Genomic DNA, 18,726 nt, shown 5'->3' on the forward strand with positions numbered 1-18,726 from the left:
GGGGGTCTATTGTTGCTGGGGTGGTATTTTGTTGCTCGGGGGAGGGGGGTATATTGCTGCTGGCTGTAGGGGGATCTATATTACTGCTTTCTTTGTTATCATTAACAAATTCCATACAAATTACCTAGCACCATACAATGATACTAGGCTCTGTATTCTCTATAAGGAGCGTTGCTTGAAGGTGGGTAGGGGGTGGAACCATTGGATGGTGCTCGGAGGTGGGTAGGGGGTGGAACCATTGGACCATGCTCAGAGGTGGATAGGGGTGGAACCATTGGATGGTGCTCGGAGGTGGGTAGGGGATGGAACCACTGGACTGTGCTTGGAGGAGGGTAGGGGGTGGAACCATTGGATGGTGCTCGGAGGTGGGTAGGGGGTGGAACCATTGGATGGTGCTCGGAGGTGGGTAGGGGATGGAACCATTGGACTGTGCTTGGAGGAGGGTAGGGGGTGAAACCATTGGACAGTGCTCAGAGGTGGGTAGGGGATGGAACCATTGGACGGTGCTCAGAGGTGGGTATGGGGTGGAACCAGTGGATGGTGTTCGGAGGTGGGTACAGGGTGGAACCATTGGATGGTGCTCAGAGGTGGGTAGGGGGTGGAACCATTGGACGGTGCTCGGAGGTGGAACCATTGGATGGTGCTCGGAGGTGGGTAGGGGATGGAACCATTGGACGGTGCTTGGAGGTGGAACCATTGGACGGTGCTCGGAGGTGGAACCATTGGACGGTGCTCGGAGGTGGGTAGGGGATGGAACCATTGGACGGTGCTTGGAGGTGGAACCATTGGATGGTGCTCGGAGGTGGGTAGGGGATGGAACCATTGGATGGTGCTCGGAGGTGGGTAGGGGATGGAACCATTGGACGGTGCTCGGAGGTTAGTAGGGGATGGAACCATTGGACGGTGCTCGGAGGTGGAACCATTGGATGGTGCTTGGAGGTGGGTAGGGGATGGAACCATTGGACGGTGCACAGAGGTGGGTAGAGGGTGGAACCATTGGATGGTGCTCAGCGGTGGGTAGGGGATGGAACCATTGGACGGTGCTCAGAGGTGGGTAGAGGGTGGAATTAAAGGAATGTGCTAGGAGGTTGGTAGGGGGTGGAATTAAAGGAATGTGCTAGGAGGTGGGTAGGGGGACAGAGACAAGAAATTACTCAGAAGGGGGGTTCCTGCACCTATTCTCTGAGAAAAAAAGTCCTGCTCACACCTTATGACAAAGTCACAATGTACAGTCTGATCACTGGGGCAGGGAAGACTGAGGACATGCTCTTGCATTGATGGCACCATCTCAGCCTAGGCAAAGGCTGCTTTTGGCCCCATTCACACTTTGTGTTTTCTAAGCATGCGACAAAACGCACATGGAAATGCGCATTTTGATGCACGTTTCCTAAACACACTGCAAACATTGCACTTGCGGGGCCATTACCAAAAGCGGATAGCAGGTGCGCATTTTGTTGCACAACAAACGCGCAATCCAATATTTGCGATGCTGAAAAGTGTCAGGAGCTTCTTTGGGCCCTTTCGAGTGAACAGGCCGCCGTATGCGTGACGTGTGGAAACGCACAAAAACGCAAGCGGCAGCATGCCACATGACGTGTCACTGGGACCTTATTGTAAGAGTTCTAAAAGATGGAATTTTTTTTTAATACTGTGTTTTTTTGAATACTGTTGCTGTATAATTTGACATGTCAAGGATTTTTTTTTCACGCAGACTTAAAAAGTTACTGAAAAAAAAAATATATATTTATATAGATAAGAGCTACATATATAAATCCTTTCCCTGCAGCTCCGCGTGTTCTCTATACAGCCGGCATGTCATGAAAAGCTGCACTTGTTTCGGTATTATCTGGCCACTATGAAGCAGGATGCCCAGCCTTTGATTGATGTACGTGGGGTTCGGTGGAAGAGGAAACAGATATCATCTGTGGTGCCTTTGGTTGCGATGTCCTCTGGGACGGTGGCTGAGTTTCGGAGTCTACAGGTGGGGAGGGGAAGTGGAACAAGATGTCATTCATCCTGACGAAGTCTGCACATCTCCTCTGTGCTGCTCATTAGCATTTATTTATTTGAGGTCGCGACAAACGCGTCTTGTTTTTCAGAAGATGAATGGACGTGTGTATGTGGGTGTCTCGAGTAACTTCGGAAAAGCTCAGCGGCAAATGCTTTTAGACCAACCTAGAACATGGCGGAGGAGAGGGCACCATGGCATGCCAGGCTACCCCGTGCCCGGCTACAGTCGTCATCGCTGAAATTTTATGTTAAATTCATCGTAAGTCCATTAAAGGTGAAATATTATTTTAAAAAAAAGCTTTTGCTGCAATATGCAGCTTCAGTCCAGAGATTTCTCCGGCAGTACTTCAGTACCATCATTATTCAACCTACTTCCCCTGAGCCCGGGTCATCCCGGACGAGCCCCCAACCTTTGACTGAACAGTGAAAGGAGAATCAGCACAGTGATGAGCTCATCTCATACTGCAGCAAAAAAAGCATTCAGCTTCAGTCCAGAGATTTCTCCTGCAGTACTTTATTCTGCCCTTAGATGTCTTCAGTCTGATGGTCAGTATCACTACTGCCATCATTATTCAATCCACTTCCCCTGAGCCCGGGTCATCCCGGATGAGCCCCCAACCTTTGACTGAACAGTGAAAGGAGAAGCAGCACAGTGATGAGCTCATCTCATATTGCAGCAAGAAAGCTTTTGCTGCAATATTCAGCTTCAGTCCAGAGATTTCTCCTGCAGTACTTTATTCTGGCCCTAAATGTCTTCATTCTGATGGTCAGTATCCTACTGCCATCATTATTCAACCCACTTCCCCTGAGCCCAGGTCATCCCGGACGAGCCCCCAACCTTTGACTGAACAGTGAAAGGAGAATCAGCACAGTGATGAGCTCATCTCATACTGCAGCAAAAAAACATTCCATTTCAGTCCAGAATTTTCTCCTGCAGTACTTTATTCTGCCCTTAGATGTCTTCAGTCTGATGGTCAGCATCACCCCTGCCATCATTATTCAATCCACTTCCCCTGAGCCTAGATCATCCCGGATGAGCCCCCAACCTTTGACTGAACAGTGAAAGGAGAAGCAGCACAGTGATGAGCTCATTTCATACTGCAGCAAAAAAGCTTTTGCTGCAATATTCAGCTTCAGTCCAGAGATTTCTCCTGCAGTACGTTATTCTGCCCCTAGATGTCTTCAGTCTGATGGTCAGCATCATCCCTGCCATCATTATTCAACCCACCTACCCTGAGCCCAGGTCATCCCAGACAGCCTTAGATTGTATGCACCTTGAAGGTTAGGGACTGATGTAAATGTACATTATATATGGAAAGCACTGCGTAAATTGACAGCGCTATATAAGTACCTGAAATAAATAAATAATAAAATGTGCAATAACTCATACAAGGACAACGCTGTGATCTCAGGACACAGCATCATTGGGACTGAGGTGCAAAATGTGAACTGTCCCAGTTTATCCGGGACAGAGGTGCAAAATATGGGACTGTCCTGGCTAATCCGGGACAGTTGACTTCTATGTAAGTTTTCTGCTGGGACACAGCATCATTGAGGCTGAGATGCAAAATGTGGGACTGTCCCAGCTAATCCGGGACAGTTGGCTTCTACGTAAATTTTCTGTCTGGTCATAGCCATAAAAGTGCTTTAATTTTTTTCAATTCCACTATTTCATGACTATAAATTATTGCATAATCATATGCAATAGACTTTGTTAAAGTGTTACTAAACCCCCAACAGTACAATCAGTCTGTAGATGCAGTAAAACATGCTTGCTATACTCACTGTGGAACCTAAGGGGTTAATCCTCCGCATTGTGTAAAAAGGCTGTTTGATCCTGTCTTCTCTGATCCTCCCCTTCTTCTACTGTCCCCAACCCATCTGCTGATAGAACAGAGCCTTGGGCGCAAGCTGCATATGCTCAGTTTGGTGTGTATTGCTAGACAGTTTTTTTTTCTTTGGGAGGGTTTTTGTGATCAACACAGGGCCAGCACTATGCAGACAGAGGGTCATGGGTCATGAATCCTAACAGGACAGTCAGAGGAGAATGAAAACTCCTCATACAAGATTAACCAGTGCTCAGCGGACACTGATATAAGTCACAAGATTGCTCTAACTGCTGATGGGAAAAGGTATTTAGTAGTTTATATTTACTAAAATTATTGCATTTCCGTGTTGTGTGTACTGTGGGAGACCAGATATAGTGAATGCGGGGTCTGGGGAGAGCGGATGTAGTGAATGCGGGGTCCGGGGAGACCATATTTAGTGAATGCAGGGTCCAGGGAGAGCGGATGTAGTGAATGCGGGGTCCGGGGAGACCATATTTAGTGAATGCAGGGTCCAGGGAGAGCGGATATAGTGAATGCAGGGTCCGGGGAGACTGGATATAGTGAATGCAGGGTCCGGGGAGACCGGATATAGTGAATGCAGGGTCCGGGGAGAGCGGATATAGTGAATGCAGGGTCCGGGGAGACCATATATAGTGAATGCAGGGTCCAGGGAGACCGGATATAGTGAATGCAGGGTCCGGGGAGAGCGAGTATAGTGAATGCGGGGTCCGGGGAGAGCGGATATAGTGAATGCAGGGTTCGGGGAGACCAGATATAGTGAATGCAGGGTCCGGGGAGACCAGATATAGTGAATGCAGGGTCCGGGGAGACCAGATATAGTGAATGCAGGGTCCGGGGAGACCGGATATAGTGAATGCAGGGTCCGGGGAGACCGGATATAGTGAATGCAGGGTCCGGGAAGAGCGGATATAGTGAATGCAGGGTCCGGGAAGAGCGGATATAGTGAATGCAGGGTCCGGGGAGAGCGGATATAGTGAATGCAGGGTCCGGAGAGAGTGTATATAGTGAATGCGGGGTCCAGGGAGAGCGGATATAGTGAATGCGGGGTCCAGTGAGAGCGGATATAGTGAATGAAGGGTCCGGGGAGAGCGGAGATAGTGAATGCAGGGTCCGGGGAGAGCAGATATAGTGAATGCGGGGTCGGGGAGATCGGATATAGTAAATGCGGGGTCCGGGGAGAGCGGATATAGTGAATGCAGGGTCCGGGAAGAGCGGATATAGTAAATGCGGGGTCCAGGGAGAGCGGATATAGTGAATGCGGGGTCCGGGGAGAGCGGATATAGTGAATGAAGGGTCCGGGGAGATCGGATATAGTGAATGTGGGGTCGGGGAGATCGGATATAGTGAATGCAGGGTCCGGGGAGATCGGATATAGTGAACGCGGGGTCCGGGAAGAGCGGATATAGTAAATGCGGGGTCCAGGGAGAGCGGATATAGTGAATGCGGGGTCCAGGGAGAGCGGATATAGTGAATGAAGGGTCCGGGGAGAGCAGATATAGTGAATGCAGGGTCCGGGGAGAGCGGATATAGTGAATGCGGGGTCCAGGGAGAGCGGATGTAGTGAATGCGGGGTCCAGGGAGAGCGGATATAGTGAATGCGGGGTCCAGGGAGAGCGGATATAGTGAATGCGGGGTCCAGGGAGAGCGGATGTAGTGAATGCGGGGTCCAGGGAGAGCGGATATAGTGAATGCGGGGTCCAGGGAGAGCGGATATAGTGAATGCAGGGTCCTGGGTTTAGTAACACTTTAACAGTGGCTTTCCATCTATGAGTAGTATATCAGTTCGGCAATATCTGTTTTTACACAATTCGTTGTTTTGCTACCACACCACAAATTTTTTCTTAATGTGATGTCAGAAATCCTGATGCTGGACATCGAGACGCGTCCTATCTCAATGCAACTGAGATAACTAGCGAAGGGACTGCATGGCTGAAAAGCACAGAAGGAAGCAACGCGTCACAGAACGGCGTGCTCACAAAAGTCACCAGAGGGTGGAAAATGCCTTTTAAGTATAGGCATGTAGGGTTTTGCGACCTCAAACTTAAACCAGACTGGTGAGAACATAGAGACGTGTCAAACGTGCTACCTAACCACGCTCACCACATGAAGCAGAAAGCACGATGAGATTATACAGTCCTGTAAGGTGGCTGACAGTGCTCTCTGCCTGAAAAACACAATTGCTTTACACACCTTCAGCGTGACATTAACACTGCAAGAACAATCATCAGCTCCGCTGTCTTTGAAATATTCATCTTTATTAACTCTTACTTTGCTCAAAAAAAATACAAGAATGTTGCCAAAAAATTGGGTCTTCATGCAGAACAAGAAAAGGTATAGGTGGTGTAATTGGAAAGTATCCGGTGAAGGAGAGCCGCCCAGAGGGTTGGGTTGCGCCACATAGAAAATTACAAGAGAAGAAATGACCAAGCCAGGGGCGGACTGACCATTCGGGCACTGCCTGAGGGCCCAGGGTCAGTAGAGGGCCCCATGAGATGCCCCAGGTACCTTTCATAGGCTTTTTTGGGTGTGGTTTGAATGTGGGCGAGGACAGCCCTATGATCCCCTATTGCCCGGGGGCCCCATGAGTTGTCAGTCCGCCCCTGGACCCAACCGTTCAATGTCATGATTAGGAGATGTATATTGATAACGCCAGCGATGCGTTTTGTGACAACTTGTCACTTCCTAAGATAACCAGCTTGACCAGGGGTGTCAAACCCAATTCCGTAGTGTTGGGACGCATCTGCCTGCATCTGCATTATGGTTGCCCTCAAAGGGACAGGTTGTATCTGTATGTCTAGATCCTCCCTTACATAGATGTCAAAAGCCCCCCACCACCAGAAATCAAGAGTCCCCTACCCTCTCTTACATCACAGTGTACCCCCCTTACCTTGCGCTTCTGCAAGGAAAAAGCTGGGGGTGGAGCTGGCAAGTAGATAATGCAGGGTCTGGAGGAGGACCAGAGGAGGGCTGGAGTCAGCTACTGGAGTCCTCTGAATGCTGAGACCAGGGGAGGTGGAGAGGAGGGCAGGGATGGACTGACCATTCGAGCACTTGGGCACTGCCCGAGGGCCCGGGGTCAGTAGGGTGCCCCATGAGATGCCCCTGGTACCTTTCATAGGCTTTTTTGGGTACGGGTGAGGACATAGGGGCCCCATGATCCCCTATTGCCCGGGGGCCCCATGAGTTGTCAGTCCGCCCCAGGGAGGGGGTGTTGCAGCTGCACAGAGATGCACAGAACTTAGAGGAGGAGTTCTGTCTGAGGTGTGTGTGTGTGGGGGGGGGGGGGGGGCAGAGACAAGTCTCTCTGTGGCTGCACAGAGAAGTGCAGGATCTGCTGAGAGTGAATGGGGGTGGAGACGGGAAGGGGGGAGGTGCTGCCACTGCAGGACAAGTGGGAGGGCTGCATGAAATGGTCCTGTCTAATGAGTCTCGATTTCCCTAGAGATGGTTGTGCGTGAAAATCCCAGTAGATCAGCAGTTTTTGAAATACTCAGACCACCCCATCTGGCACCAACAACCATGCCACGTTCAAAGTCACTTGAATCCCCTTTCTTCCCCATTCTCATGCTCGGTTTGAACTTCAACACGTCGTCTTCACGACATCTAGATGCCTAAATGCATTGAGTTGCTACCATGTGATTGGCTGATTAGCAATTTGTGTCACCAAGCAATTGAACAGCTGGACATAATAAAGTGGTCAATGAGTGTATGTCTTGGACACTCCAACATTGAGATCTCCATGCCATAATCCATGACTCAGAGAGCAAGAGCAAGGAAGGTAAAATTGAAAAGAACAGTAAAGCAGTTTTTATCTTTTAAAGGGTCAGCCCACCAAAAGCGGTGTCTTTGTTACAAGGGGACCTGGTGGGCAGGGTCAGCCCTTGGCTTCTTATAATGTCTTGGACGCTCCAAGAGATCTCCCTGAGATGATTCCTGACTCTGTTCCTGTCCTCCCTCAATGAAAAAAACGAAAAAAAAAAACAAAGAGAGAGCAGTTGACAAGAACATGAAAGCGGTTCTCATCTTTTAAAGGGGCAGTCCACTCAAACGTGATGTCTTAATTATAGGTAGGACTTGGTGGTTTCTTCTATGGCTTGGATGCTCCAACAGTGAGATTTCCCTGCCATAATTCCCAACCCTATTCCTGTCCACCTAGGAGGTTTAGATTTTCCCACACACCTTTGTGACTCCCTGACCCTCCTGTTTCCTCTCTTTTTTGGACCATTTTCTGTAAACCCTAGAGATGGTTATGCGTGAAAATCCCAGTTTTTGAAATACTCAGACCAGCCCGTCTGGCGCCAGCAACCATGCCATGTTCAAAGTCACTTGAATCCCCTATCTTCCCCATTCTGATGTTTGGTTTGAACTTTAACAAGTTGTCTTCACCACGTCTAGATACCTAAATGCATTGAGTTGCTGCCATGTGATTGACTGATTAGCAATTTGTGTTACCAAGCAATTAAACAGGTGGACCTAAAGCTGGCCGGTGAATGCATTGATGTCTCTGACCCCCAATGAAGAGATTTCCCTTCATTTCCTTTGTAGCCAAAGCAACTAAAGTGAAGGAGGATCTCTCCATTATTATCCAACCAAAACTGTTTTAGGTTTAGAAAGAATCAGGAAAGATAAGAATCCCTTTTGAGCTTTTATTGCTACCTAAGAGGGCCATTTGGGAACTCGGGCACTGCCCGAGAGCCTGGGGTCAGTAGGGGACCCCGTGAGATGCCCCTGGTATCTTTCATAGGCTTTTTTAAATATGGTTTGAGTGTGGGTGAGGACACAGGGGCCCCATGATCCCTTATTGCCCGGGGGCCCTGCTACCTAATAAAGTGGCCGGTGAGTGTATAAGAAGCCAAGGGCTGACTCTGCCCAACAGGTCCCAATTATGAGTGGCCCTTTAAAAAAAAAAAATGAAAACTGCTTTTCTGTTCTTGTCCATTGCCCATTGCTTGCTCTGGTTTTCATTGCTGAAATAAATGTTTATTATTAATCCCACAGAGGTTGTAGCCCACCAGCAGGCACCCATGACCGAAACATTTGGACAGACTTACCCTTTTAACGGTTTACAGCACTACCAGCACAAGCTTCCAGCCCAAGCTTTGTCCAGACATGGCTCCAGTTCCAAAGGTCCAGAAGGCAGAGTAGGACACGGGAAGGAGGCAAATCAAATCTCCACGGCAGGAAGGAATTCTGGCACTTTTGGTAGCTAAAAAACTTTTTTTTTTCTTTCTGAAACTTTAGATTGATTTCTGGAGGTATTAGAGCCTCCAGTGCTGTGGGCCGCCATCCAGCTCTGCAGAATGCTGAGATGTTGCTAGTCATGTTCTGAATTTGTGGTTAGCTCAGAGCAGCCCGAGCCGTGTTTTAAACTCCAAGGATCCCTTTAACCCCTTAACCACATCAGAAAAGGGCCACAGGCTAGCAAAGCAGCTGGACCGAGCGCAGCTCTGAAGTGAAAGGGAGATCTCTCAATGGTCAGAAGGTATTTTCAGGTTGGGAATCATTTTCTAAGCTCTGTATTAGCCTCACCTAAAGAGTCATTCAACCTCAACTACTTGCTTTATATAAAAAATTGGCAGAAGCTTTCCTTGATGTTTTTGTTAGCGTTTGGAGACATTATCAGAAAAAAAGACAGAGTGTGGGTCTAGCACATACCTCCCAACTTTCTCAGATGGGAATGAGGGGCACCTATTAGCAAAAGTATATAGGCATAGGACACACCCCCTGCCATGCCCCCCTTAGAGGAGAATTATACAAAAATAATTGATATACAAAAGTGCGGCGCTTCAAAACATATTTGAACTTAAAAGTCCAATCCACAAAAATGAAGATATATAGAATAAGCCCCTCTTCACTGGAACCTCAATGTTGCTATAGATGTCTCGAAAATAGCCAGGAGAAGATAGAGAAAGGTCCATCATCACCAAACACTCTGCCTCTTACCAGATCATATTGAACCCCAGTTAAGGATGGGTCAAAAAACGCTGTGTAAATTCCAAAAGGCAAGCCGCAGACCTGGACGCTCTTTGGTTCCAAGCTTTCACATCAAAGAGTGGACTATAAGATGAACCTGGACGCTCTTTGGTTCCAAGCTTTCACATCAAAGAGTGGACTATAAGATGAACCTGGACGCTCTTCGGTTCCAAGCTTTCACATCAAAGAGTGGACTATAAGATGAACCTGGATGCTCTTTGGTTCCAAGCTTTCACATCAAAGAGTGGACTATAAGGTGAACCTGGACGCTCTTTGGTTCCAAGCTTTCACATCAAAGAGTGGACTATAAGGTGAACCTGGACGCTCTTTGGTTCCAAGCTTTCACATCAAAGAGTGGACTATAAAATTAACCTGGACACTCTTTGGTTCCAAGCTTTCACATCAAAGAGTGGACTATAAGGTGAACCTGGATGCTTTTTGGTTCCAAGCTTTCACATCAAAGAGTGGACTATAAGATGAACCTGGACGCTCTTCGGTTCCAAGCTTTCACATCAAAGAGTGGACTATAAAATTAACCTGGACGCTCTTTGGTTCCAAGCTTTCACATCAAAGAGTGGACTATAAGATGAACCTGGACTCCCTTTGGTTCCAAACTTGCACATCAAAGAGTGGACTATAAGATGAACCTGGACTCCCTTTGGTTCCAAACTTGCACATCAGGGAGTGGGATAAGATGAATCTACAAAGGAATTATCCTCATAGAGGACAACCCCATTCAAATCGCCAAAAGAATCTTCCTTTGTTTGGTGATGACGATGGTGGACCTTTCTCTATCTTCTCCTGGCTATTTTTGAAACATCTATAGCAACATTGAGGTTCCAGTGAAGAGGGGCTTATTCTATATATCTTCATTTTTGTGGATTGGACTTTTAAGTTCAAAAATGTTTTGAAGCGCCGCTCTTTTGTATATCATTTTATGTGTATTGTTGCCTGCAATGCTGTGGTGTCTGCTCATGTAGATCGAATATTTATTCTTTCAATTTTTTTTATAACTTTATATACCATAGCGGAATTGTAAAGATTTTCTTTGATACAAAAACAATTGTTGGTTAAACCCAAAACTAGTTTTTTGACCACTACTATCCCGTTATATTAGCTTTTGGAAATTTACAAATGCAGTCATTTAGAAATTGGATGAAAGGTTTATCACTGGGAAACACTTTTTTGATAGATCAATAGTGCATTTTATGTACAACTCTATAGATCAGAAACAAATTAGGGACAAATGAGGAGGAAAGAGGGACAGAGGGACTTTGTTCCAAATGAAGGACAGTCCCTCGAAATCAGGGACAGTTGGGAGCTATGCTAGCATCAGATACAGAGGCACAGGGCTTTTTATCAGTAGGAACATGGAGGAATGCCATTCCGGCACCTCCAGCACTGAATGTATGTAATGTATGTAATGGCATGGGATGCTGGGGTGTGCAGCAGGATCTATTGTTGCTGGCTGCTGTGGGATCTATTGTCACTAAAGGGAATATACTTTTGTGTGGTGGTCTATTGTTGCTGGAGAGGTCTATTGTTGCTGGTGGGGGTCTATAGTTGATGGGGTCAATTGTTGCTGGGAGGGATCTACTGTTGATGGAGGGGTCTATTGTCTATTATTGCTGGCTGCTGGAGAGTCTATTGATGCTGGCTGCTGAGAGATCTGTTGTAGCTTCTGGGGGTCTATTGTTGCTGGGGTGGTATTTTGTTTTGGGGACCAATTGTTACTGGAAGAATCTATTGTTGCTGGGGGAGTCTATTGCTGCTGGCTGTGGGGGATCTATTTTTCTTATTTTCTTGTTATCATTAACAAATTCCATACAAATTATTTAGCACCACAAAATGATACTTGGCTCTGTATTCTCAAAAAGAGGTATAACCTCTAAGTGGGAGGAATAGTGACCCATCATTGGTGTCAGTGGGAGGAATAGTGTCCCATCACTGGAATCAATGGGAGGAATAGTGCCCCATCATTGGTGTCAGTGGGAGGAATAGTGCCCCATCATTGGTATCAGTGGGAGGAATAGTGCCCCATCATTGGTATCAGTGGGAGTAATAGTGCCCCATCATTGGTGTCAATGGGAGGAATAGTGCCCCATCATTGGTATCAGTGGGAGGAATAGTGCCCCATCATTGGTATCAGTGGGAGTAATAGTGCCCCATCATTGGTGTCAGTGGGAGGAATAGTGCCCCATCATTGGTGTCAATGGGAGGAATAGTGCCCCATCATTGGTGTCAGTGGGAGGAATAGTGCCCCATCATTGGTATCAGTGGGAGTAATAGTGCCCCATCATTGGTATCAATGGGAGGAATAGTGCCCCATCATTGGTATCAGTGGGAGTAATAGTGCCCCATCATTGGTGTCCGTGGGAGGAATAGTGCCCCATCATTGGTGTCAATGGGAGGAATAGTGCCCCATCATTGGTGTCAGTGGGAGGAATAGTGCCCCATCATTGGTATCAGTGGGAGGAATAGTGCCCCATCATTGGTGTCAATGGGAGGAATAGTGCCCCATCATTGGTGTCAATGGGAGGAATAGTGCCCCATCATTGGTGTCAATGGGAGGAATAGTGCCCCATCATTGGTGTCAATGGGAGGAATAGTGCCCCATCATTGGTGTCAATGGGAGGAATAGTGCCCCATCATTGATGTCAGTGGGAGGAATAGTGCCCCATCATTGGTGTCAGTGGGAGGAATAGTGCCCCATCATTGGTGTCAGTGGGAGGAATAGTGCCCCATCATTGGTGTCAGTGGGAGGAATAGTGCCCCATCATTGCTGTCAATGGGAGGAATAGTGCCTCATCTTTGGTATCATTGGTATCAGTGGGAGGAATAGTGTCCCATCATTGGTATCAGTGGGAGGAATAGTGCCCCATCATTGGTGTCAGTGGGAGGAATAGTGCCTCATCATTGGTGTCAGTGGGAGGAATAGTGCCCCATCATTTGTTTCCATGGGAGGAATAGTGCCCCATCATTGGTGTCCATGGGAGGAATAGTGCCCCATCATTGGTATCAGTGGGAGGAATAGTGCCCCATCATTGGTATCAGTGGGAGGAATAGTGCCCCATCACTGGTATCAGTGGGAGGAATAGTGCCCCATCATTGGTATCAGTGGGAGGAATAGTGCCCCATCATTGGTGTCCGTGGGAGGAATAGTGCCCCATCATTGGTATCAGTGGGAGGAATAGTGCCCCATCATTGGTGTCAGTGGGAGGAATAGTGCCCCATCATTGGTATCAGTGGGAGGAATAGTGCCCCATCATTGGTATCAGTGGGAGGAATAGTGCCCCATCATTGGTATCAATGGGAGGAATAGTGCCCCATCATTGGTGTCCATGGGAGGAATAGTTCCCCATCATTGGTATCAGTGGGAGGAATAGTGCCCCATCATTGGTATCAGTGGGAGGAATAGTGCCCCATCATTGGTGTCAGTGGGAGGAACCGTGCCCCATCATTGGTGTCAGTGGAAGAATAGTGTCCCATCATTGGTGTTGATGGGAGAAATAGTGCCCCTTTGCTAATGTCAGTGGACGAAAAAGTGCCCCAGGGGCCAGATAAAGGCAAGCAAAGGGCCACATCCAGCCCCCGGGCCGCAGTTTGGAGCCCACCGTCCTATACAATAGACAAATGATAAGTACTGGCCAGATCTGTCACGTAACTTCTGAGTAGTGCACCGTCAGCTCTATGGCACGCCAAATTTAAATATAAATTGCTGCACTGCGCCGAACACAATACACGTAAGCACGTGACTCGCGTTTCCTGTCCAGCCATCGATCGCTCATCTATCACGCCAGCGACGTATTTATCAACAATAATCTACCACTCAATACATTGACCATCGCCTGATGAACTTTCACCCCAGCAACAATAACACTATTTATATGCTAATGTCACCTACGGGGGAGAAAAAAAAAAAAAAAAAGGAAAGTCAATTACAGGAGTTTCAAATTAATGAAGTCAGCGGTCTGAATGCAAATGGGTAACACTATTCTGGTCCCTGCGCAGAGCGCAAAAGGCATTGATGCATTACACCACCGCTCTCCCTTGGGGCGATGTTCAAATCCAAGGGTACAGTAATTGAATCAACTTTATTCAGACACCGAAGGAAAAAAAAAAACTGCGCACAAGTCACGGCCGTAATAAAAAGCACATGGTGATAGAAAATGTTGAATTATTTTGGGGGCAGAGGATAGGCCGGTTAACTGTCTGCAGATTTTTCCATCTTCCAAATTTCATGGCCAGATTTGACTTTCTTTTTCTGTCATTGATCGAAGTCTTGATAATATTCCGTCTCGGAGTCCCGAACGCAAAAAATGTTTAAACACCAGGAAATACCGAAGAGCGAGGGGGCGGCTGGAGCTCGCATAGTTTTTGTTTAGCCTTGCATACTTTAATTTTATGTATTCGTTTCACAAAAAAAAAAAAGTTGACAATTGGCCGGTCTTGACTGTTACCGGATGGGAAATTCGAGCGCGCCCGTATTTGATCGTTACATTATAGACCACTTACAGCTATTTCTGAAAAAAGTGCTGCAGAACAGATGTTGGTATGGGTCGCTGCGTTCTGAAGAGGGGGTTGAGTTGAGGAGGAGTTGAGAAGACATTTCCTTAAAAAAGTCTTGGATGGAGTGGGCGGAGTCACGGTAGGGTCAAAGAACTGCCGCCGGTAATGGTTTAGAAGTAAGAAACCATCTAGATCAGTGGTTCTCAACCTTCCTAATGCCACGACCCTTTAATACAGTTCCTCATGTTGTGGTGACCCCCAACCATACAATTATTTTTGTTGCTACTTCATAACTGTAATTTTGCTGTTATTATGAATCGTAATGTAAATATTTGATATGCAGGATCAGGGGCGGACTGATAACTCATGGGGCCCCCGGGTAATAGGGGATCATGGGGCCCCTGTGTCCTTGCCCAAACTCAAAAAAGCCTATGAAAAAGGTACCAGGGGCATCTCATGGGGTGCACTACTGACCCTGGGCCCTCGGGCAGTGCCTGAGTTTCCAAATGGTCAGTCCGCCCCTGCGCAGGATGTATTTTCAATAGTTCCTTCTGTGATTGTACGAGAACATTTTTGTGCCCGTCCCTTTGGATATTTTGCATGAATTGTCATGACCAGCCCTCGACAGCGGAGTACTAACGATCAGATTATCAGAAAGCGTTTTTTTTTTTTCGGCACCAGAATTTTCATTTTGGTGCACCACTACCAATGACATGATCAATTGATCAGTCATGGATGGGGAAGTGGGTTTTGAACGATATTTGGAAAATACAATCTCAGATTATCAACCACACCTCTGTTTTCACCATGCAATCTCATAAATTTATGGAAATATGGTACAATTGATGGAAAAAGCATCTCAGTGCGGCCAATTGATGCAAAATGGTCGATCATTTTGAACCCTGGTCAATTGACAGAAGGAATTTGATGGGAATGAAAGATAATCTGATTGCCAATTGGATCTGATAGTAAAATTGAAGTGTGTATGGCCAGTATTCCCCCCCTTCCCCCCAGGGATATCAGCCCTCTCGCACACCAAGTCATCTGTCTGAGAAGTGCTGTGAGGAGAAGCCTCCGTGGGAGGTGAGCGGCTGTAGGGCCAGACCAGGGCCCTCATCGGAGACAAAGGGGGGCCCGGCTCACATCTATCCAGCTGTTGTGAGCAGCTGCCCGCCTGGGGAAAAATGCAGCAGGCGCAAGGGCAGCCAATGGGCAGCAGCGGGGCACCTCTGACCCGCCCCTTGCAGGGGAGGAGCCTCCAGCCTGGCTGGCCACTCATAACGCACAGATAAGAGGGAGCAGGACAGTCAGTGTGCTGGTGTTAGTTCAGCATGAGAGGCTCGCAGCAAGCCGGGAGTGGGGGACACCCTGCCGAGCCCCTCCGGCCGCCCTCACCACTACCTCATAGAGTCTATCTGCATGTGGGCGGACCCGCCTGGAGACGGATAGAGAAGCGGTGTCTCGGTTCCCAAGACCATCGGAAATATGTGTTTTCCAATGGTCTTAGGCGACCCCTGTGAAAGGATCATTCGACCCCCAAAGGGGTCGTGACCCACAGGTTGAGAACCACTGATCTAGAGGAAGGTGGAAGAGGTAGGTTGTATTGGTAACATGAAACAAACATTGTGGAAGACCTCTCAGCTGTCATCTGACTCCGTTCTGTAGACTAACCAACTGGTCTGTTTCAACAAGCATCACCAAGAGGATTCTGGGAGTTTGGCCAACTTCCTGCCACAATGGCTGGCTTGAGGCTGGAATATAGTTAAAGCAGACGTTTTGGTACGGATTTTATGGCATAGTCACATTTGTCCTGCTTGGACCAATGTATGTGCTATACGGATGGGATCCTTGTGGAAGCTGGAAGACGCTGCTACTACAGTTATTGCCGCTTGCTTCTCGGTCCTGCACAGTAATCATAGGGGATCGCCTGCCTAGCATAGGCAAGGAAAGAGGCACCAGAGTGTCAGACCATTTTTATCCCCTATGGCATGGTGGTCCAAATCTGGTCCAAATCATGGTGGTCCAAATCTAGTGGTCCAGATGTGGCCCATGGGCCCCAGTGTTTGACACACAAGGGCCTGTGGGCCAAATCTGGACCACCAGGCCTTGCTTTGTGGCCCTCACACCCAGTTTTACAGCCCGGAAAGTGGCGGAACTCCATTCCGCCACCTCTGGCTCTAACCCTCTGCTCCCCGCTGTCATCTCTAAACGCAGAAGCCTTCTGTGTTCACAGGGGACAGCTTTGCTCAGCAGCTCCTGGATCCAACAGATCCCTTCATGCACGTACGGCTGGGACAGATCTCCGGAGAGAGAGGACTATCTTTTTACAAGACATGTTGCCTACACAGAGAGGTACTAGAGCCAGACCAGGTAGAGATGCAAGGAAACTTTGGGTGGGGGGTTGCACACTCTGCACTCTGTACACAGCACACCCCTAAACCCTGTACTCTGTACACAATGCACCCCTGAAATCTGCACTCTATACATAGTGCACCCCTGAACCTTTCACTGTGTACATAGCACACCCCTGAACCCTGCACTCTGTACACAGCACACCCCTAAAATCTGCACTTTGTAAATAACACACTCCTGAACTGTGTGTGTGGGGGGGGGGAACTTTAAAGGGGAGGGAAATGCTCAGCAATAGCAGGAGTGGACAATGTGCCAGGCTTGGTGGTTAATGGGAATGAAAAGATTGCATAGTGCCTGTGGTCATTAGGAGGAGGAATAGTGCCCCATCATTGGTGTCAGTGGGAGGAATAGTGCCCCATCATTGGTGTCAGTGGGAGGAATAGTGCCCCATCATTGGTATCAGTGGGATGAATAGTGCCCCATCATTGGTGTCAGTGGGAGGAATAGTGCCCCATCATTGGTGTCAGTGGGATGAATAGTGCCCCATCATTGGTGTCAGTGGGAGGAATAGTGCCCCATCATTGGTGTCAGTGGGAGGAATAGTGCCCCATCATTGGTGTCAGTGGGAGAAATAGTGCCCCATCATTGGTTTCAGTGGGAGGAATAGTGCCCCATAATTGGTATCAGTGGGAGGAATAGTGCTCCATCATTGGTGTCAGTGGGAGGAATAGTGCCCCAATATTGGTGTCAGTGGGAGGAATAGTGCCCCATCATTGGTGTCAGTGGGAGGAATAGTGCCCCATCATTGGTGTCAGTGGGAGGAATAGTGCCCCATCATTGGTGTCAGTGGGAGGAATAGTGCCCCATCATTGGTGTCAGTGGGAGGAATAGTGCTCCATCATTGGTGTCAGTGGGAGGAATAGTGCTCCATCATTGGTATCAGTGGGAGGAATAGTGCTCCATCATTGGTGTCAGTGGGAGGAATAGTGCTCCATCATTGGTATCAGTGGGAGGAATAGTGCCCCATCATTGGTATCAGTGGGAGGAATAGTGCCCCATCATTGGTATCAGTGGGAGGAATAGTGCCCCATCATTGGTATCAGTGGGAGGAATAGTGCCCCATCATTGGTATCAGTGGGAGGAATAGTGCCCCATCATTGGTATCAGTGGGAGGAATAGTGCCCCATCATTGGTATCAGTGGGAGGAATAGTGTCCCATCATTGGTATCAGTGGGAGGAATAGTGCTCCATCATTGGTATCAGTGGGAGGAATAGTGCCTCATCATTGGTGTCAGTGGGAGGAATAGTGACCCATCATTGGTATCAGTGGGAGGAATAGTGCCCCATCATTGGTGTCAGTGGGAGGAATAGTGCCCCATCATTGCTATCAGTAGGAGGAATAGTGCCCCATCATTGGTATCAGTGGGAGGAATAGTGCCCCATCATTAGTATCAGTGGGAGGAATAGTGTCCCATCATTGGTATCAGTGGGAGGAATAGTGCCCCATCATTGGTATCAGTGGGAGGAATAGTGTCCCATCATTGGTATCAGTGGGAGGAATAGTGTCCCATCATTGGTATCAGTGGGAGGAATAGTGCCCCATCATTGGTGTCAGTGGGAGGAATAGTGCCCCATCATTGGTATCAGTGGGAGGAATAGTGCCCCATCATTGGTGCCAAATGGGAGGAATAGTGCCCCATCATTGGTATCAGTGGGAGGAATAGTGCCCCATCATTGGTATCAGTGGGAGGAATAGTGTCCCATCATTGGTATCAGTGGGAGGAATAGTGCTCCATCATTGGTATCAGTGGGAGGAATAGTGCCTCATCATTGGTGTCAGTGGGAGGAATAGTGACCCATCATTGGTATCAGTGGGAGGAATAGTGCCCCATCATTGGTGTCAGTGGGAGGAATAGTGCCCCATCATTGCTATCAGTAGGAGGAATAGTGCCTCATCATTGGTGTCAGTGGGAGGAATAGTGACCCATCATTGGTATCAGTGGGAGGAATAGTGCCCCATCATTGGTGCCAA

This window comes from Staurois parvus, unplaced genomic scaffold, assembly GCF_062004578.1.
Source record: "Staurois parvus isolate SC_StPar_1 unplaced genomic scaffold, SC_StPar_1.0 ptg000924l, whole genome shotgun sequence".
NCBI lineage: Eukaryota > Metazoa > Chordata > Amphibia > Anura > Ranidae > Staurois > Staurois parvus.